Source organism: Mesoplodon bidens (assembly GCF_964165515.1).
Source record: "Mesoplodon bidens genome assembly, chromosome: 4".
In the NCBI taxonomy this organism is placed as follows: Eukaryota; Metazoa; Chordata; class Mammalia; order Artiodactyla; family Ziphiidae; genus Mesoplodon; species Mesoplodon bidens.
In genome coordinates, this window is record NC_138160.1 from 66,155,760 (window position 1) to 66,173,253 (window position 17,494).

Sequence of the window (17,494 nt, forward strand, 5' to 3'; positions counted from 1 at the left end):
AACAAAATAAAAAGCAATATTGTAACTATTTATAATATATGTGCTGTAACAATTACAGAGTGCATCTGAGTATTTCACAAGATTTTTTTTTCAAGATGTATTTTTTTTTCTGTTGGAATATATTTGATTTACAATGTTGTGTTAGTTTCAGGTGTGCAGCAAAGTGATTTAATTATAAGTATACATGTATCTATTCTTTTTCAAATTATTTTCCCATATAGGTGGTTAAAGATTATTGAGTAGAGTTCCCTGTGCTACACAGTAGGTCCTTGCTGATTATCATTTTATATATAGTAGTGTGTATATGTTAACCCCAACCTTCTAATTTATCCCTCCCCCACAGCATTCCCCTTTGGTAACCATAAGTTTGTTTTCTAAGTCAGTGAGTCTGTTCCTGTTTGTAAATAAATTAATTTGTATCACTTTTTAAGATACCACATATAAGCAATATCATATGATATTTGTCTTTCTCTGACTTCACTTAGAATGAGAATCTCTAGGTCTATCCATGTTGTTGCAAATGGCATTATTTCATTCTTTTTTTATGGCTGAGTAAGAGTCCACTGTATATATGTACCACATTTTCTTTATCCATTCATCTGTTGATGGATGTTTAGGTTGCTTCCATGTCTTGGCTACTGTAAATAGTGCTGCAATGAACACTGGGGTGCGTGTATCTTTTCTAAGTATGGTTTTCTCCTGATACATGCTCAGGAGTGGGATTGCAGGATCATATAGTAGCTCTATTTTTAGTTTTTTGAGGAACCTCCACAGTGTTCTCCATAGTGGCTGTACCAATTTACATTCCCACCAATAGTGTAGGAGGGTTCCCTTTTCTCCACGCCCTCTCCAGCATTTATTGTTTGTAGACTTTTTGACGATGGCGATTCTGACTGATGCGAGGTGATACCTCATTGTAGTTTTGATTTGCATTTCTGTAATAATTAGCAATGTTTAGAACCTTTTCATGTGCCTCTTGCCCATCCGTATGTCTTCTTTGGAGAAATGTCTATTTAGATCTGTCCATTTTTTTGACTGGTTGTTTGTTTTGATATTGAGCTGCATGAGCTGTTTCTATGTTTTGGAGATTAATCCCTTGCTGGTCACATCATTTGCAAATATTTTCTCCCTTTCTGTGGGTTGTTTTTTCGTTTTGTTTATGGTTTCCTTTGCTGTGCAAAAGGTTTTAAGTTTAACTAGGTCCCATTTGTTTCTTTTTGTTTTTCATTACTCTAGGAGGTGGATGCAAAAAGATTTTGCTGCAATTTATGTCAAAGAGTGTTCTGCTTATGTTTTCCTTTAAGAGTTTTATAGTATCCCATCTTACATCTAGGTCTTTAATCCATTTTGAGTTTATTTTCATGCATGGCGTTAGAGAATGTTCTAATTTCATTATTTTACACGTAGCTGTCCAGTTTTCCCAGCACCTCTTATTGAAGAGACTGTTTTCTATCCTGTTCCATTGATCTATTTTTCTGTCTTTGTGTCAGTACCATACTGTCTTGATTACTGTAGCTTTGTAGTATAGTCTGAAGTCGGGAACCCTGATTCCTCCACCTCTACTTTTCTTTCTCAAGGTTGCTTTGGCTATTCAGGGTCTTTTGGGTTTCTGTACAAATTTTAAGATTTTTTGTTCTAAATCTGCAAAAATGCCATTGGTAATTTGATAGGAATTGCACCGAATCAATAGGTTGCCTTGGGCAGTGCAGTCATTTTGACAACATTGATTCTTCCAATCCAAGAACATGGCATATATACCTTTCCATCTGTTTGTGTTTTGCCTCCTTAGATAGGTTTATTCCTAGGTATTTTATTCTTTTTGATTTGATGGTAGATGGGATTATTTCCTTAATTTCTCTTTATGATCTTTTGTTTTTAGTGTATAGAAATGCAACAGATTTCTGTGTATTAATTTTATATCCTGCAACTTTAGTGAATTCATTGATGAGCTCTAGTGGTTTTCTGGTAGCATCTTTAGGATGTTCTATATATATAATCATGTCATCTGCAAACAGTGACAGTTTACTTCTTTTCCAACTTGGATTCCTTTTGTTTATTCTTCTTCTCTGATTGCAGTGGCTAGGACTTCCAAAACTATGTTGAATAAAAGTGTTGAGAGGGGACATCCTTGTCTTGCTCCTGATCTTTGAGGAAATGCTTTCAGCTTTTCACTATTGAGTATGATGTTAGCTGTAGGTGTGTCATATATGACCTTTACTATGTTGTGGTATATTTTCTCTATGTCCACTTTCTGGAGAGTTTTTATCATAAACGGGTGTTGAATTTGGTCAAAAGCCTTTTCTGCATCAATTGAGATGATCATGTTTCTTGTTTTAATTAATTAATTATTTATTTATTTTTGGCTGCGTTGGGTCTTCACTGCTGCACGTGGGCTTTTCTCTAGGTGTGGCAAGTGGGGGCTACTCTTCGTTGCGGTGCGCAGGCTTCTCATTGTGGTGGCTTCTCTTGTTGCAGAGCATGGGCTCTAGGTGGGCTTCAGTAGTTGTGGCACATGGGCTCAGTAGTTGTGGCTTGTGGGCTCTAGAGTGCAGGCTCAGTAGTTGTGGTGCATGGGCTTAGCTGCTCTGCGGCATGTGGGATCTTCCCGGACCAGGGCTTGAACCCATGTCCCCTGCATTGGCAGGCGGATTCGTTTTTTTTTTGCGGTACGTGGGCCTCTCACTGTTGTGGCCTCTCCCGTTGCGGAGCACAGGCTCCGGACACGCAGGCTCAGTGGCCATGGCTCATGGGCCCAGCTGCTCCGCGGCATGTGGGATCTTCCCGGACCAGGGCACCAACCTGTATCCCCTGCATCGGCAGGCGGACTCTCAACCACTGCGCCACCAGGAAAGCCCAGCAGGAAGATTCTTAACCACTGCGCCACCAGGGAAGTCCGATCATACGGTTTTTATTCTTCAATTTGTTGATGTGGTTATCACACTGATAGATTTGCAGATATTGAAAAATCCTTGCATCCCTGGGATAAATCCCATTTGATCATGGTGTATGATCTTTTTCATGTATTGTTGGATTCAGCTTGCTAGTATTCTGCTGAGGATTTTTTGCACCTGTGGTCATCAGTGATATTGGCCTGTCATTTTCTTTTTTTGTGGTATCTTAGTCTGGTTTTAGTATCAGGGTGATGGTTGGCCTCACTGAATGAGTTTGGAAGTGTTCCTTCCTCTGCAGTTTTTTGCAATAGTTTCAGAAGGATAGGTGTTAACTCTTCTCTAAATGTTTGATAGGATTTGCCTGTGAAGCCTTCTGGTCCTGGACTTTTGTTTGCTGGGAATTTTTAAATCAGTTTCAATTTCAGTGCTTGTGATTGGTCTGTTCATATTTTCTGTTTCTTCCTGGTTCAGTTTTGGGAGATTGTACCTTTCTAAGAATTCATCCAAATCTTCTAGGCATTTTAGTGGCACATAGTTGCTTGCAGTAGTCTCTTATGATCCTTTGTATTTTTTTGGTGTCTGTGGTAACTTCTCCTTTTTCACTTCTTATTTTATTGATTTGAGCCCTCTCCCTTTTTTTCTTGATGAGTCTGGCTAAAGGTGTATCAATTTTGTTTACTTTTCAAAGAACCAGCTTTTAGTTTCATTGATCTTTTCTGTTGTTTTCTTTGTCTCTATTTCTGTTCTGATCTTTTTTTTCAATTAATTTTAGTTATTTTTGGCTGTGTTGGGTCTTTGTTGCTGTACGCGGGCTTTCTCTAGTTGTGGTGAGCAGGGGCTACTGTTTGTTGCGGTGCATGGGCTTCTCATTGCGGTGGCTTCTCTTGTTGCAGAACATGGGCTCTAGGCACACGGGCTTCAGTAGTTGTGGCATGTGGGCTCAGTAGTTGTGGCTTGCAGGCTCTAGAGCACAGGCTCAGTAGTTGTGGCGCACAGTCTTAGTTGCTCTGTGGCATGTGGGATCTTCCCGGGCCAGGGATCGAACCTGTGTCCCCTGCATTGGCGGTGGATTCCTAACCACTGCACCACCAGGGAAGTCCCTCTGATCTGATCTTTATATTTCTTTCCTTCTAGGAAATTTGGATTTTGTTTGTAAGCTTAGGTTGTTTATTTGAGGTTTTTCTTGTTTGCTGAGGTTAAGACTGTATTGCTATAAACTTCCCTCTTAGAATTGCTTTTGCTGTGTCACACAGGTTTTGGATTGTATTGTTTTCATTTGTCTCTTGGAACTTTTATATGTCCTCTTTGATTTCTTCTGTGATCCGTTGGTTGTTTGATAGCACATTGTTTAGCCTCCACGTGTTTTGATTTTTACGGTTTTTTTCTTGCTGCTGACTCCTAATCTCATAGCATTGTGGTTGGAAAAGATGCTTGATATGAGTTCAGTTTTCTTAAATTTACCAAGGCTTGCTTTATGGACCAGCATGTGATCTATCCTGGAGAATATTCCATGTGCACTTGAGAAGAATGTATATTCTGCTGCTTTCAGATGGGATGCATAAATATCAATTAAGTCCATCTGGTCTAATGTGTCATTTAAAGCCTGGATTTCCTTACTGATTTTCTGTCTGGATGATCTATCCATTGATGAAAGTGGGGGTGTTAAAGTCCCCCACTATTATTGTGTTACTGTCAATTTCTCCTTTTATGGCTATTAGTGTTTGCCTTATATATTGAGGTGCTCCTATTTTGGGTGTATGTATATTTGCAATTGTTATATCTTCTTCTTGGATTGATCCCTTGATCATTATGTAGTGTCCTTTTTTGTCTCTTGTAATAGACTTTATTTCAAAGTCTGTTTTGTCTGAAAGTAGTATTGCTACTCCAGCTTTCTTTTGATTTCCATTTGCATGGAATACCTTTTTCCATCCCCTCACTTTCATTCTGTATGTGTCCCTAGATCTGAAGTGGGTGTCCTATAGACAGCATATATACAGGTCTTGTTTCTGTATCCATTCAGCTAGTCAGTGTGTTTTGGTTGGAGCATTAATCCATTTATATTTAAGGTAATTACTGATATGTATGTTCTTATTGCCATTTTGTTAATTGTTTTGGATTTGTTTTTGTAGGTCTTTTTATTCCCTTCCACTTTTGTTCTCTTCTCTTGTGATCTGATGACTATCTTTAATGTTGTGTTTGGATTCCTTTTTCTTTTTTGTGTGTATATCTGTTGTAGATTTTTGGTTTGAGGTTTTGATATAGCAGTCTATACATATACAAGATTGTTTTAAGTTCACGATCTCTTAATTTCACATGCATTTCCAATATCCTGCATTTGTACTCTTCTCGTGATTGCTGGTTTTGATATCGTATTTGTGTGTGGATGATTTCCTATCTTTACTGTATGTTTGCCTTTACTGGTAAGCTTTCCCATTCATAATTTTCTTGTTTCTAGCTGTGGGCTTTTCTTTTTCACCTAGAGAATTTCCTTTAGTGTTTGTACAGCTGGTTTGGTGGTGCTGAATCCTCTTACCTTTTGCTTGTCTGTAAAGCTTTTGAGTTCTCCATCAAATGTGAAGGACAGCCTTGCTGGGTAGAGTATTCTTGGTTGTAGGTTTTTCCCTTTCATCACTTTAAATATATTGTGCTATTCCCTTCTGGCCTGCAGCATTTCTGTGGAAAAATCAGCTGATAACCTTATGGGGATTCCTTGTATGTTATTTGTTGCTTTTCCCTTGTTGCTTTTAATATTTTCTCTGTTTTTAATTTTTGTCAATTTGATTAATATGTGTCTCAGCATGTTCCTCCTTGGGTTTATCCTCTATGGGACTCTGTGCTTCCTGGAGTTGGGTGACTATTTCCTTTCCCATGTTAGGGAAGTTTTCAGCTATTATCTCCTCAAATATCTCCTCAGGCCCTTTCTCTCTCTCTTCTCCTTCTGGGACTCCTATAATGTGAATGTTGGTGTGTTCAGTGTTGTCCTAGCTGTCTCTTAGACTGTCTACATTTTTTTTTTTATGGCAAGGCATTTTATTTTAAATATAGCAGTGTGTCAATCCCAAATGCCCAATCTATTCCTCCCCGCCTTCATTTCTTTTCATTCTTTTTTCTTTATTCTGTTCTGCAGCAGTGATTTCCACCATTCTGTATTCCAGCTCACTCATATGTTCCTCTGCCTCATTCTGTTATTAATTCTTTCTAGTGTATTTTTCATTTCACTTATTGTATTGTTCATCTCTGTTTGTTCTTTATATTTTCTAGCTCTTTGTTAACATTTCTTGTATCTTCTTGCTCTGTGCTTCCATTCTTTTTCTGAGATTTTGGATCATCTTTACCATCATTACTCTGAATTCATTTTGGGGTAGATTTCCTATATCCACTCCACTTAGCTGTTCTGTAGTTTTATCTTGTTCCTTCATCAGGGACACATTCCTCTGCCACCTCATTTTGTCTAACTTTCTGTGTTTGCAGTCCCCCAGGCTGCAGAATTATAGTTCCTCTTCCCTCTGGTGTCTGCCCCCTGGTGGACGAGGCTGGTCTAAGAGGCTTGTGCAGGCTTCCTGGTGGGAGAGACTGTTGCCTGCCCACTGGTGGGTGCAGCTGGGTCTTGTCCTTCTGATGGGCAGGGTCATGTCAAGGGGTGTGTTTAGAGGTGGCTGTTGGCTCAGGATGACTTTAGGCAGTCTGTGTGCTGACGGGTGGGGCTGTGTTCCTGCCCTGTTGGTTGTTTGGCGTGAGACGTCCCAGCTCTGGAGCCTTCAGGCTGTTGGGTGGGGCCCGATTTTGGCATCAAAATGGCGGCCTCCAGGACAGTTCATGTCAATGAGTACCTAGTACCTTTGCCACCAGTGTCCACACAAGATTTCTTATATTTCACATTCATTTATGAATTTTATATGTCTGTACATCCAGTATAATTTCTTAGTTTTAAAATGATCCTACTTTGCCCGATTTTCAGGCAAAGAAAATTGGTATTGTTGGGAACAAAATCTAGGCAAAAATTGTCCTATTTCTTCCTGAGAAGTATGTATAATGCCTTTCCCCGAAATTAATTTACTAAGGGTAAATTAATTTTGCTTCTTAAATGTAAGCTATTTCTATAGATTATTTTACTCACTGGGGATTATAATAGGAGCAGAACTGAAATGCCAAGGGGCCAATGAATATTGTTTTGGGTAGTCATATTTTCCCTAAGAAACTATTTAGAAAAATAATACTCCAATTAAGTTCAAACAATTTGGCTGAATGGAAAAAGAGAACTGGAACTGAAAAAAGGTGCCGATTAACAGATAGGGTTTATTTTATGCAGGGGTGCAATACTGGATACATAATGAATTGTAAGTTTCTAATAGTCACCTGAGAAGCACTTAGAGCTGGACCAAGCTATAAACGATTTAAACATACTGATCCTATGAAGCATGTATGTATACATATATACACATAATCCTGACAACTGGCAAGAATTTCTATAAAGGTTCACTAATTAACCTTAAAAGCAGGAATATCTTATTTCATTAGTTTAAAATTTCAAATATTTCAAAGGAATTTGATATTAAATAATTTATTTATCCAGACCAGAACTGTTTTGCTAATTGTTATCATTGGGATGCAGTAGAGAACTGCCATTTTTCAAGCCATTTCTGTAATCCTTTGATTTTTTTGTTTGTTTACAAGCACACTCAATGTCAATTTATTGACCTCCTACTAAATGACCTATTTCCTGCTTACCTTTCCAGCCTAATTTCTTGCTACAGCCAAGCTGACATTCCAACTTCCAGTTATACCAAACTCCTTTCAGTTTTTTCAATTCATGTACTCAGTCAACAATATCTAAATGCCAACCACTAAAAGCAAAATAAAACAAAACTAAAAACAAACTAAAACTAAACTTTCTTGTCTCTCTAGGAGGTCACACACCCTCAAGTGCTTATTCTGACATATTTTCGATCTCAATTTAGGGATCATTTCCTAACAAAATTCTTCCATATAATCCCAGTTTGGCATAAATTCTCCTTCTATACACTTTAAAATATAAATATATTTTTTAAAATTTCAAACTTACAGAAAAATTGCACAGACAGTACAAAGGATTCCCATATACCCTGACACTGACTGCCCAACAGTTAACATTTCACCATATCTGCCACTTGAGAGCAAGTTGCAGACATTATGTCTCTTCACTTCTAAGTACCACAGAGTTTAGTTCCCTAAGCAAGGATATTCTCCTACATAACCACAACACAACTTTTCAAGTCAGGAAATCCATTGATATAACACTACCGTCCAAAACACACAGATGTCATTTAAATTTTGCCACCTGTCTCAACAATGTTTCTTTTTACTTTCTGGGACCAGGATCTCATGGAACACATGTTGCATTTAGTTGTCATGTCTCTTCATGCTCTTCCAGGTCTTTCCTTAGTCTTTCTCTATCATAGCCTGAACAGTTTTGGAGAATGAGTCTTAAATTCTACAGGATGATCCTGTGATGTCTCTTCATGACCCAGACTCAGGTCTTACTTTCTTAGGAATACTGCAGAACTGATGCTATACTCTTTTTTTTTTTTTTTAATGATGATGTTGAAATTCTAGATTATTCAGGAAAGCTTTTCTTTTTTTAAAAAAATTTTATTTATTTATTTATTTATTTATTTATTTATTTATTTATCTGGCTGCGTTGGGTCTTCGTTTCTGTGCGAGGACTTTCTCTAGTTGCGGCGATTGGGGGCCCCTCTTCATCGCGGTGCGCAGGCCTCTCACTATCGTGGCCTCTCCTGTTGCGGAGCACAGGCTCCAGACGCGCAGGCTCAGTAGTTGTGGCTCACGGGGTTAGTTGCTCCGCGGCATGTGGGATCTTCCCAGACCAGGGCTCGAACCCGTGTCCCCTGCATTGGCAGGCAGGTTCTCAACCACTGCGCCACCAGGGAAGCCCTATACTCTTCTCAGTGTATCACATCAGAGGGTACATGATGTTGACTCATCCCACTACTGTTGATGTTAACCTTATCATCTCATTCTGTTGGTGTCTTCCAGGTCCTACAACACTAGATCATTATTTTTCCCCTTTGTAATTGGTTACATTCAATATTAGAGTTATTCAAAGACTGTCAATATCCCATTCCTCATCAATCCTTTATCAGCCTTAGCATCCACTGACAACTCCTAAGCACTATAACAGTTGCCAAATGGAAACACTGCATGTGTATCATTCTTTCTATGCTTACTAGTTGGCATTCTATTGTAAGGAACAGCTTTCCCTTCTTACTGATTGATACACTGACACTTATGGATTCCTATTCTAATCAAAGGGTTATCATCTGTTTACTGTCATCATTCATTTTAATATTTAAATTATGCAAGATCTGGCCAGTGGGAGGCTCTTCAAGCTGGCTCTATTGTCCTTTTGAAACATTTCCATCATATTTTGAGCATTTCCTTACTGGTATGAGATGTTCCAGGTTCGTTTCATACTTTTCCTGGCCTAGCTCTGGAATCAGACCTTTCTCCAAAGGGTCCTGATTCCTTCTAGTGGAGGACAGCATTTAGGCACCAAGATTAGGGTTCTCAAAGTGCTCCTTCTTAGTTGAGTACATTGCCTTTTGGCTCTCTCAGTAAATGCTGCACTTGAAAATCTCTGTGTATATGTGCACACATATATATATGTACATACATAAGTTTATGACCAATTTTATATCTATCTGGGTGTGTGTGTGTGTATGGTACATACACACACCATAAATTCATACTCTCTAACACCAATTGAACATGTCCAATTACAATCCAAAACCTCAGGATTATTTTCAGTCTTCTTCCTTCTTATGTTTCTAAGTATTTTCTCCAACAGTGAGAAACCTGTCTTTCATTATCTTTAATGAAATTATCTTTATCTATAATTATCTTTAATACCATTATGTGGCAGTACGGTATGACTCCTCCCTGCCTCCCTGAGTATCTTGGCATGCAAGGGAGGTAAGGGCTTCTTATGTGCATTTATAGATTCTTTTTCTCTTTATGACATCTTTATTGGAGTATAACTGCTTTACAATGGTGTGTTAGTTTCTGCTGTATAACAAAGTGAATCAGTTATACATATGTCCCCATATCTCTTCCCTCTTATGTCTCCCTCCCTCCAACCCTCCCTACCCCACCCCTCTAGGTGGTCACAAAGCACTGAGCTGATCTAAGCTATACGGCTGCTTCCCACTAGCTAGCTATTTTACGTTTGGTAGTGTATATATGTCCATGCCACTCTCTCACGTTGTCCCAGCTTACCCTTCCCCCTCCCTGTATCCTCAAGTCCATTCTCTAGTAGGTCTGTGTCTTTATTCCCACCTTGCCCCTAAGTTCTTCATGACCATTTTTTTTTTTAGATTCCATATATATGTGTTAGCTTACAGTATTTGTTTTTCGCTTTCTGACTTACTTCACTCCATATGACAGACTCTAGGTCCATCCACCTCACTACAAATAACTCAATTTCGTTTCTTTTCATGGCTCAGTAATATTCAGTTGTATATATGTGCCACATCTTTATCCATTCATCTGCTGATGAACACTTAGGTTGCTTCCGTGTCCTGGCTATTGTAAATAGAGCTGCAATGAACATTTTGGTATCTGACTCTTTGAATTATGGTTTTCTCAGGGTATATGCCCAGTAGTGGGATTGCTGGGTCATATGGTAGTTCTATTTGTAGTTTTTTAAGGAACCTCCATACTGTTCTCCATAGTGGCTGTATCAATTTACATTCCCACCAACAGTGCAAGAGGGTTCCCTTTTCTCCACACCCTCTCCAGCATTTATTGTTTCTAGATTTTTTGATGATGGCCATTCTGACTGGTGTGAGATGATATCTCATTGTAGTTTTGATTTGCATTTCTCTAATGATTAATGATGTTGAGCATTCTTTCATGTGTTTGTTGGCAGTCTGTATATCTTCTTTGGAAAAATGTCTATTTAGGTCTTCTGCTCATTTTAGGATTGAGCTGTTTTTTTGATATTGAGCTGCATGACCTGCTTGTAAATTTTGCAGATTAATCCTTTGTCAGTTGCTTCATTTGCAAATATTTTCTCCCATTCTGAGGGTTGTCTTTTGGTCTTGTTTATGGTTTCCTTTGCTGTGCAAAAGCTTTTAAGTATCATTAGGTCCCATTTGTTTATTTTTGGTTTTATTTCCATTTCCATAGAAAGTGGGTCAAAAAGGATCTCGCTGTGATTTATGTCAGAGTGTTCTGCCTATGTTTTCCTCTAAGAGGTTTATAGTGTCTGGCCTTACATTTAGGTCTTTAATCCATTTTGAGTTTATTTTGTGTATGGTGTTAGGGAGTGTTCTAATTTCATTCCTTTACATGTAGCTGTCCAGTTTCCTTGGCACCACGTATTGAAGAGGCTGTCTTTTCTCCACTGTATATTCTTGCCTCCTTTATCAAAGATAAGGTGACCATATGTGCGTGGGTTTATCTCTGGGCTTTCTATCCTGTTCCATTGATCTATATTTCTGTTTTTATGCCAGTACCATACTGTCTTGATTACTGTAGCTTTGTAATATAGTCTGAAGTCAGGGAGCCTGATTCCTCCAGCTCCATTTTTCTTTCTCAAGATTGCTTTGGCTATTCGGGGTCATTTGTGTTTCCATACAAATTGTGAAATTTTTTGTTCTAGTTCTGTGAAAAATGCCACTGGCAGTTTGATAGGGATTGCATTGAATCTGTAGTATGTTTTGGGTAGTACAGTCACTTTGACAATGTTGATTCTACCAATACAAGAACATGGTATATCTCTCCATCTATTTGTATCATCTTTAATTACTTTCATCAGTGTCTTATAATTTTCTGCATACAGGTCTTTTGTCTCCTTAGGTAGGTTTATTCCTAGATATTTTATTCTTTTTGTTGCAGTGGTAAATGGGAGTGTTTTCTTAATTTCACTTTCAGGTTTTTCATCATTAGTGGATAAGAATGCAAGAGATTTCTGTGCATTAATTTTGTATCCTGCTACTTTACCAAATTCATTGATTTGCTCTGGTAGTTTTCCTGTAGCATCTTCAGGATTCTCTATGTATAGTATCATGTCATCTGCAAACAGTGTCAGCTTTACTTCTTCCTTTCCGATTTGGATTCCTTTTATTTCTTTTTCTTTTCTGATGGCTGTGGCTAAAACTTCCAAAGCTATGTTAAATAATAGTGGTGAGAGTGGGCAACCATCTCTTGTTCCTGATCTTACTGGAAATGGTTTCAGTTTTTCACCATTGTGGACGATGTTGGCTGTGGGTTTGTCAAATATGGCCTTTATTATGTTGAGGAAAGTTCCCTCTATGCCTACTTTCTGCAGGGTTTTTATCATAAATGGGTGCTGAATTTTGTCGAAAGCTTTCTCTTGCATGTATTGAGATGATCATATGGTTTTTCTCCTTCAACTTCTTAATATGGTTTAACACATTTATTGATTTGCATGTATTGAAGAGTCCTTGCATTCCTGGGATAAAACCCCACTTGATCATGGTGTATGATCCTTTTAATGTGCTGTTGGATTCTGTTTGCTAGTATTTTGTTGAGGATTTTTGCATCTGTGTTCATCAGTGATATTGGGCTGTAGTTTTCTTTCTTTCTGACATCTTTGTCTGGTTTTGGTATCAGGGTGATGGTGGCCTCGTAGAATGAGTTTGGGAGTGTTCCTCCCTCTACTATATTTTGGAAGTGTTTGAGAAGGATAGGTGTTAGCTCTTTTCTAAGTGTTTGATAGAATTCGCCTGTGAAGCCATCTGGTCCTGGGCTTTTGTTTGTTGGAAGATTTTTAATCACAGTTTCAATGTCAGTGCTTGGGATTGGTCTGTTCATATTTTCTGTTTCTTCCTGGTTCAGTCTTGAAGGTTGTGCCTTCCTAAGAATTTGTCCATTTCTTCCAGGTTGTCCATTTTATTGGCATATAGCTGCTTGTAGTAATCTCTCATGATCCTTTGTATTTCTTCAGTGTCAGTTGTTACTTCTCCTTTTTCATTTCTAATTCTATTGATTTGAGTCTTCTCCCTTTTTTTCCTGATGAGTCTGGCTAATGGTTTATCAATTTTGTTTATCTTCCCAAAGAACCAGCTTTTAGTTTTATTGATCTTTGCTATCGTTTCCTTTATTTCTTTTTCATTTATTTCTGATCTGATCTTTATGATTTCTTTCCTTCTGCTAACTTTGGGGATTTTTGTTCTTCTTTCTCTGATTGCTTTAGGTGTAAGGTTAGGTTGTTTATTTGAGATGTTTCATGTTTCTTAAGGTAGGGTTGTAGTGCTATAAACTTCCCTCTTAGAACTGCTTTTGCTGCATCCCATAGGTTTGGGGTCATCATGTTTTCATTGTCATTTTTGTCTACGTAATTTTTGATTTCCTCTTTCATTTCTTCAGTGATCTCTTGGTTATTAAGTAGTGTATTGTTTAGTCTCCATGTGTTTGTATTTTTTACAGTTTTGATATCTAGTCCCATAGCGTTGTGGTCGGAAAAGATACTTGATACGATTTCAGTTTTCTTAAATTTACCAAAGCTTGATTTGTGACCCAAGATATGATCTATCCTGGAGAATGTTCCATGAGCAGTTGAGAACACTGTGTAGTCTGTTGTTTTTAGATGGAATGTCGTATAAATATCAGTTAAGTCCATCTTGTTTAATGTATCAATTAAAGCTTGTGTTTCCTTATTTATTTTCATTTTGGATGATCTGTCCATTGGTGAAAGTGGGGCGTTAAAGTCCTCTACTATGATTGTGTTATTGTTGATTTCCCCTTTTATGGCTGTTAGCATTTGCCTTATGTATTGAGGTGCTCCTATGTTGGGTGCATAAATATTTACAATTGTTATATCTTTTTCTTGGATTGATCCCTTGATCATTATGTAGTCTCCTTCTTTGTCTCTTGTAATAGTCTTTGTTTTAAAGTCTATTTTGGCTGATATGAGAATTGCTACTCAAGCTTTCTTTTGATTTCCATTTGCATGGAATATCTTTTTCCATCCCCTCACTTTCAGTCTGTATGTGTCCCTAGGTCTGAAGTGGGTCTCTTGTAGACAGCATATATATGGGTCTTGTTTTTGTATCCATTCAGGAAGCCTGTGTCTTTTGGTTGGAGCATTTAATCCATTTACATTTAAGGCACTTATCGATATGTATGTTCCTATTACCATTTTCTTAATTGTTTTGGGTTTGTTATTGTAAGTCTTTTCCTTCTCTTGTGTTTCCTGCCTAGAGAAGTTCCTTTAGCATTTGTTGTAAAGCTGGTTTGGTGGTGCTGAACTCTCTCAGCTTTTGCTTGTCTGTACAGGTTTTAATTTCTCCATCAAATCTGAATGAGATCCTTGCTGGGTAGAGTAATCTTGGTTGTAGGTTTTTCTCCTTCATCACTTTAAATATGTCCTGGCACTCCCTTCTGGCTTGCAGAGTTTCTGCTGAAAGATCAGCTGTTAACCTTCTGGGGATTCCCTTGTGTGTTATTTGTTGTTTTTCCCTTGCTGCTTTTAATATTTTTTGTTTGTATTTAATTTTTGATACTTTGATTAATATGTGTCTTGGTGTGTTTCTCCTTGGATTTATCCTGTATGGGACTCTCTATGCTTCCTGGACTTGATTAACTATTTCCTTACCCATATTAGGGAAGTTTTCAACTATAATCTCTTCAAATATTTTCTCAGTCCCTTTCTTTTTCTCTTCTTCTTCTGGGACCCATATAATTTGAATGTTAGTGCTAGATTCTTATACCTCACTTTTATAGAACTTATATATGATCATGGCTTGTTTTCTTCTCTGTATCCCCAGCAGACTGTAAGTTCAGAGAGTGAAACCTATCTGTGCCTTTTTGGCTCAGAGTAACAAATATTTATTGAAGGAATAAAACAAAGAGTTTTCATTAGACAATTTTAGGAATCATCAGTGATAAAGGCTTAAGAATGGACTCTAGATTTCAAGAAGTGAGATGAAAAACGGTCAAAGAATCAAAGATACAGTTTTTTTAAAATACCAAAAAGAGGTAGGAAAGGAAACAAACTGCACAGGTATGAAATTAGCCAGGGGACCAGGACCCACATTTCAGAATGCATGAGGGGGAATTTCCAGAAGAAAGGAATGGACAGCAGTGTCAAAAGTTATAAAGTGAATTAGGAGGAGGAGTGAAAATGTATGACTAAACATTATCTTCAATTGTGAGTTTGAAGTTTCTTCCTTTTTTTTTAAAGTCTCTAAGTGGTTTAAGTTTTATACTCTTATTGTGAATTTCTAAATCTCATTGGTGACACCATGTTTTATCACTGGAAACCATTTTCTTCAACATTTTACTTTTTCTTGTTGATCTTGGAAATCAAAACAATTGAGAAGTCTTTCTGCTATTATCACGTAAAAATATAGCATAATTCTATAGAAATCTTGATCAATGTCAAGCTGTCATGTCATTGACAAAATGAGTGTCTTTACCCAAATTTAACACTTTAGTCACCAGTGTTTGTCTTTTGGTAAGTCAAATCTCTAACTTTTAAAACATTTTGATCAGTCCCGGGATGACCAGATGATGGTTTTGTGCATCAAAAGAGCATGATCACTAGATTCTTTAAACCTTTAATATCAGGAAACATAAAGAGATTTATACATCTTGTGGGTCAATATACATTCTCATATTTGTCAACATGTTAAATGTATTCCATTGAGACTTAACTAGTCACAAATTTTGGCACACATTTTTTGTTCTATAAAAGATCTTCATTCTGACAGGGAAATTGACACTAATGATGAGAATGCTTAATAATAACAAACATAATATCAACAAAAATATATACTTGTGAGCCAGTACATCTGTGCCAGGAATTGCGCTAAGCATTTTATATTTATTTCCCTCAATGCTTACAACAATCCCACGAGGTTGTTATTATAAATCCTTTCTGATGATGAGAAACTGAGTTTTAATACAGAAGTAAGTTTGTTAATTTGTCCATGGTTATACTATCAGTAAGTAGTAGAGCCAGGACTTCAAATCAGATCAACATATTCCAAAAGTTCTAAAAGATAAGCCTTAAATCCTAGGATTTAAAATAAATGAAATAACATAAAATGTTACTAAGTATTTTATTTTATTTTTTTACAAGTTTATTGGAGTATAATTGCTTCACAATGGTGTATTAGTTTCTGCTTTATAACAAAGTGAATCAGGTATACATATACATATGTTCCCATATCCCTTCCCTCTTGCATCTCCCTCCCTCCCACCCTCCCTATCCCACCCCTCCAGTCGGTCACAAAGCACCAAGCTGATCTACCTGTGCTATGCGGCTGCTTCCCACTAGCTATCTACCCTATGTTTGGTAGTGTATATATGTGCATGCCTCTCTCTCACTTTGTCACAGCTTACCCTTCCCCCTCCCCATATCCTCAAGTCCATTCTCTAGTAGGTCTGTGTCTTTATTCCTGTTTTACCCCTAGGTTCTTCATGACATTTTTTTTCTTAAATTCCATATATATGTGTTAGCATACGGTATTTGTTTTTCTCTTTCTGACTTACTTCACTCTGTATGACAGACTCTAGGTCCATCCACTTCATTACAAATAGCTCAGTTTCGTTTCTTTTTATGGCTGAGTAATATTCCATTGTATATATGTGCCACATCTTCTTTATCCATTCATCTGCTGATGAACACTTAGGTTGCTTCCGTGTCCTGGCTATTGTAAATAGAGCTGCAATGAACATTTTGGTACATGACTCTTTGAATTATGGTTTTCTTAGGGTATATGCCCAGTAGTGGGATTGCTGGGTCATATGGTAGTTCTATTTGTAGTTTTTTAAGGAACCTCCATACTGTTCTCCATAGTGGCTGTACCAATTCACATTCCCACCAGCAGTGCAAGAGTGTTCCCTTTTCTCCACACCCTCTCTAGCATTTATTGTTTCTAGATTTTTTGATGTTGGCCATTCTGACTGGTGTGAGATGATATCTCATTGTAGTTTTGATTTGCATTTCTCTAATGATTAATGATGTTGAGCATTCTTTCATGTGTTTGTTGGCAGTCTGTATATCTTCTTTGGAGAAATGTCTGTTTAGGTCTTCTGCCCATTTTTGGATTGGGTTGTTTGTTTTTTTGTTATTTAGCTGCATAAGCTGCTTATAAATTTTGGAGATTAATCCTTTGTCAGTTGCTTCATTTGCAAATATTTTCTCCCATTCTGAGAGTTGTCTTTCGGTCTTGTTTATGGTTTCCTTTGCTGTAGAAAAGCTTTGAAGTTTCATTAGATCCCATTTGTTTATTTTTGTTTTTATTTCCATTTCTCTAGGAGGTGGGTCAAAAAGGATTTTGCTGTGATTTATGTCATAGAGTGTTCTGCCTATGTTTTCCTCTAAGAGTTTGATAGTTTCTGGCCTTACATTTAGGTCTTTAATCCATTTTGAGCTTATTTTTGTGTATGGTGTTAGGGAGTGATCTAATCTCATATTTTTACATTAAGTATTTTAAACTAATTAGTAATTCAATGAAGGAATTTCTTGCTGCACAAAACATCATTGAGTTTACAGAAGATTCATCATGATTCCAATAGTGAGCCCCTCTAGGATCTTAAGATTCTGGTATATATTTCCTTGAATACCATTATAT

At 37.4% G+C, this 17,494-nt stretch overlaps 1 protein-coding gene across 8 annotated transcripts in view; it reads right to left on the reverse strand.

Moving 5' to 3' along the window:
* Positions 1-17,494, reverse strand: part of SSBP2 (single stranded DNA binding protein 2) — a gene marked incomplete at its 3' end in the record, with an annotated part of 330,177 nt that overhangs the window by 49,452 nt on the left and 263,231 nt on the right. The window lies entirely within an intron of this gene.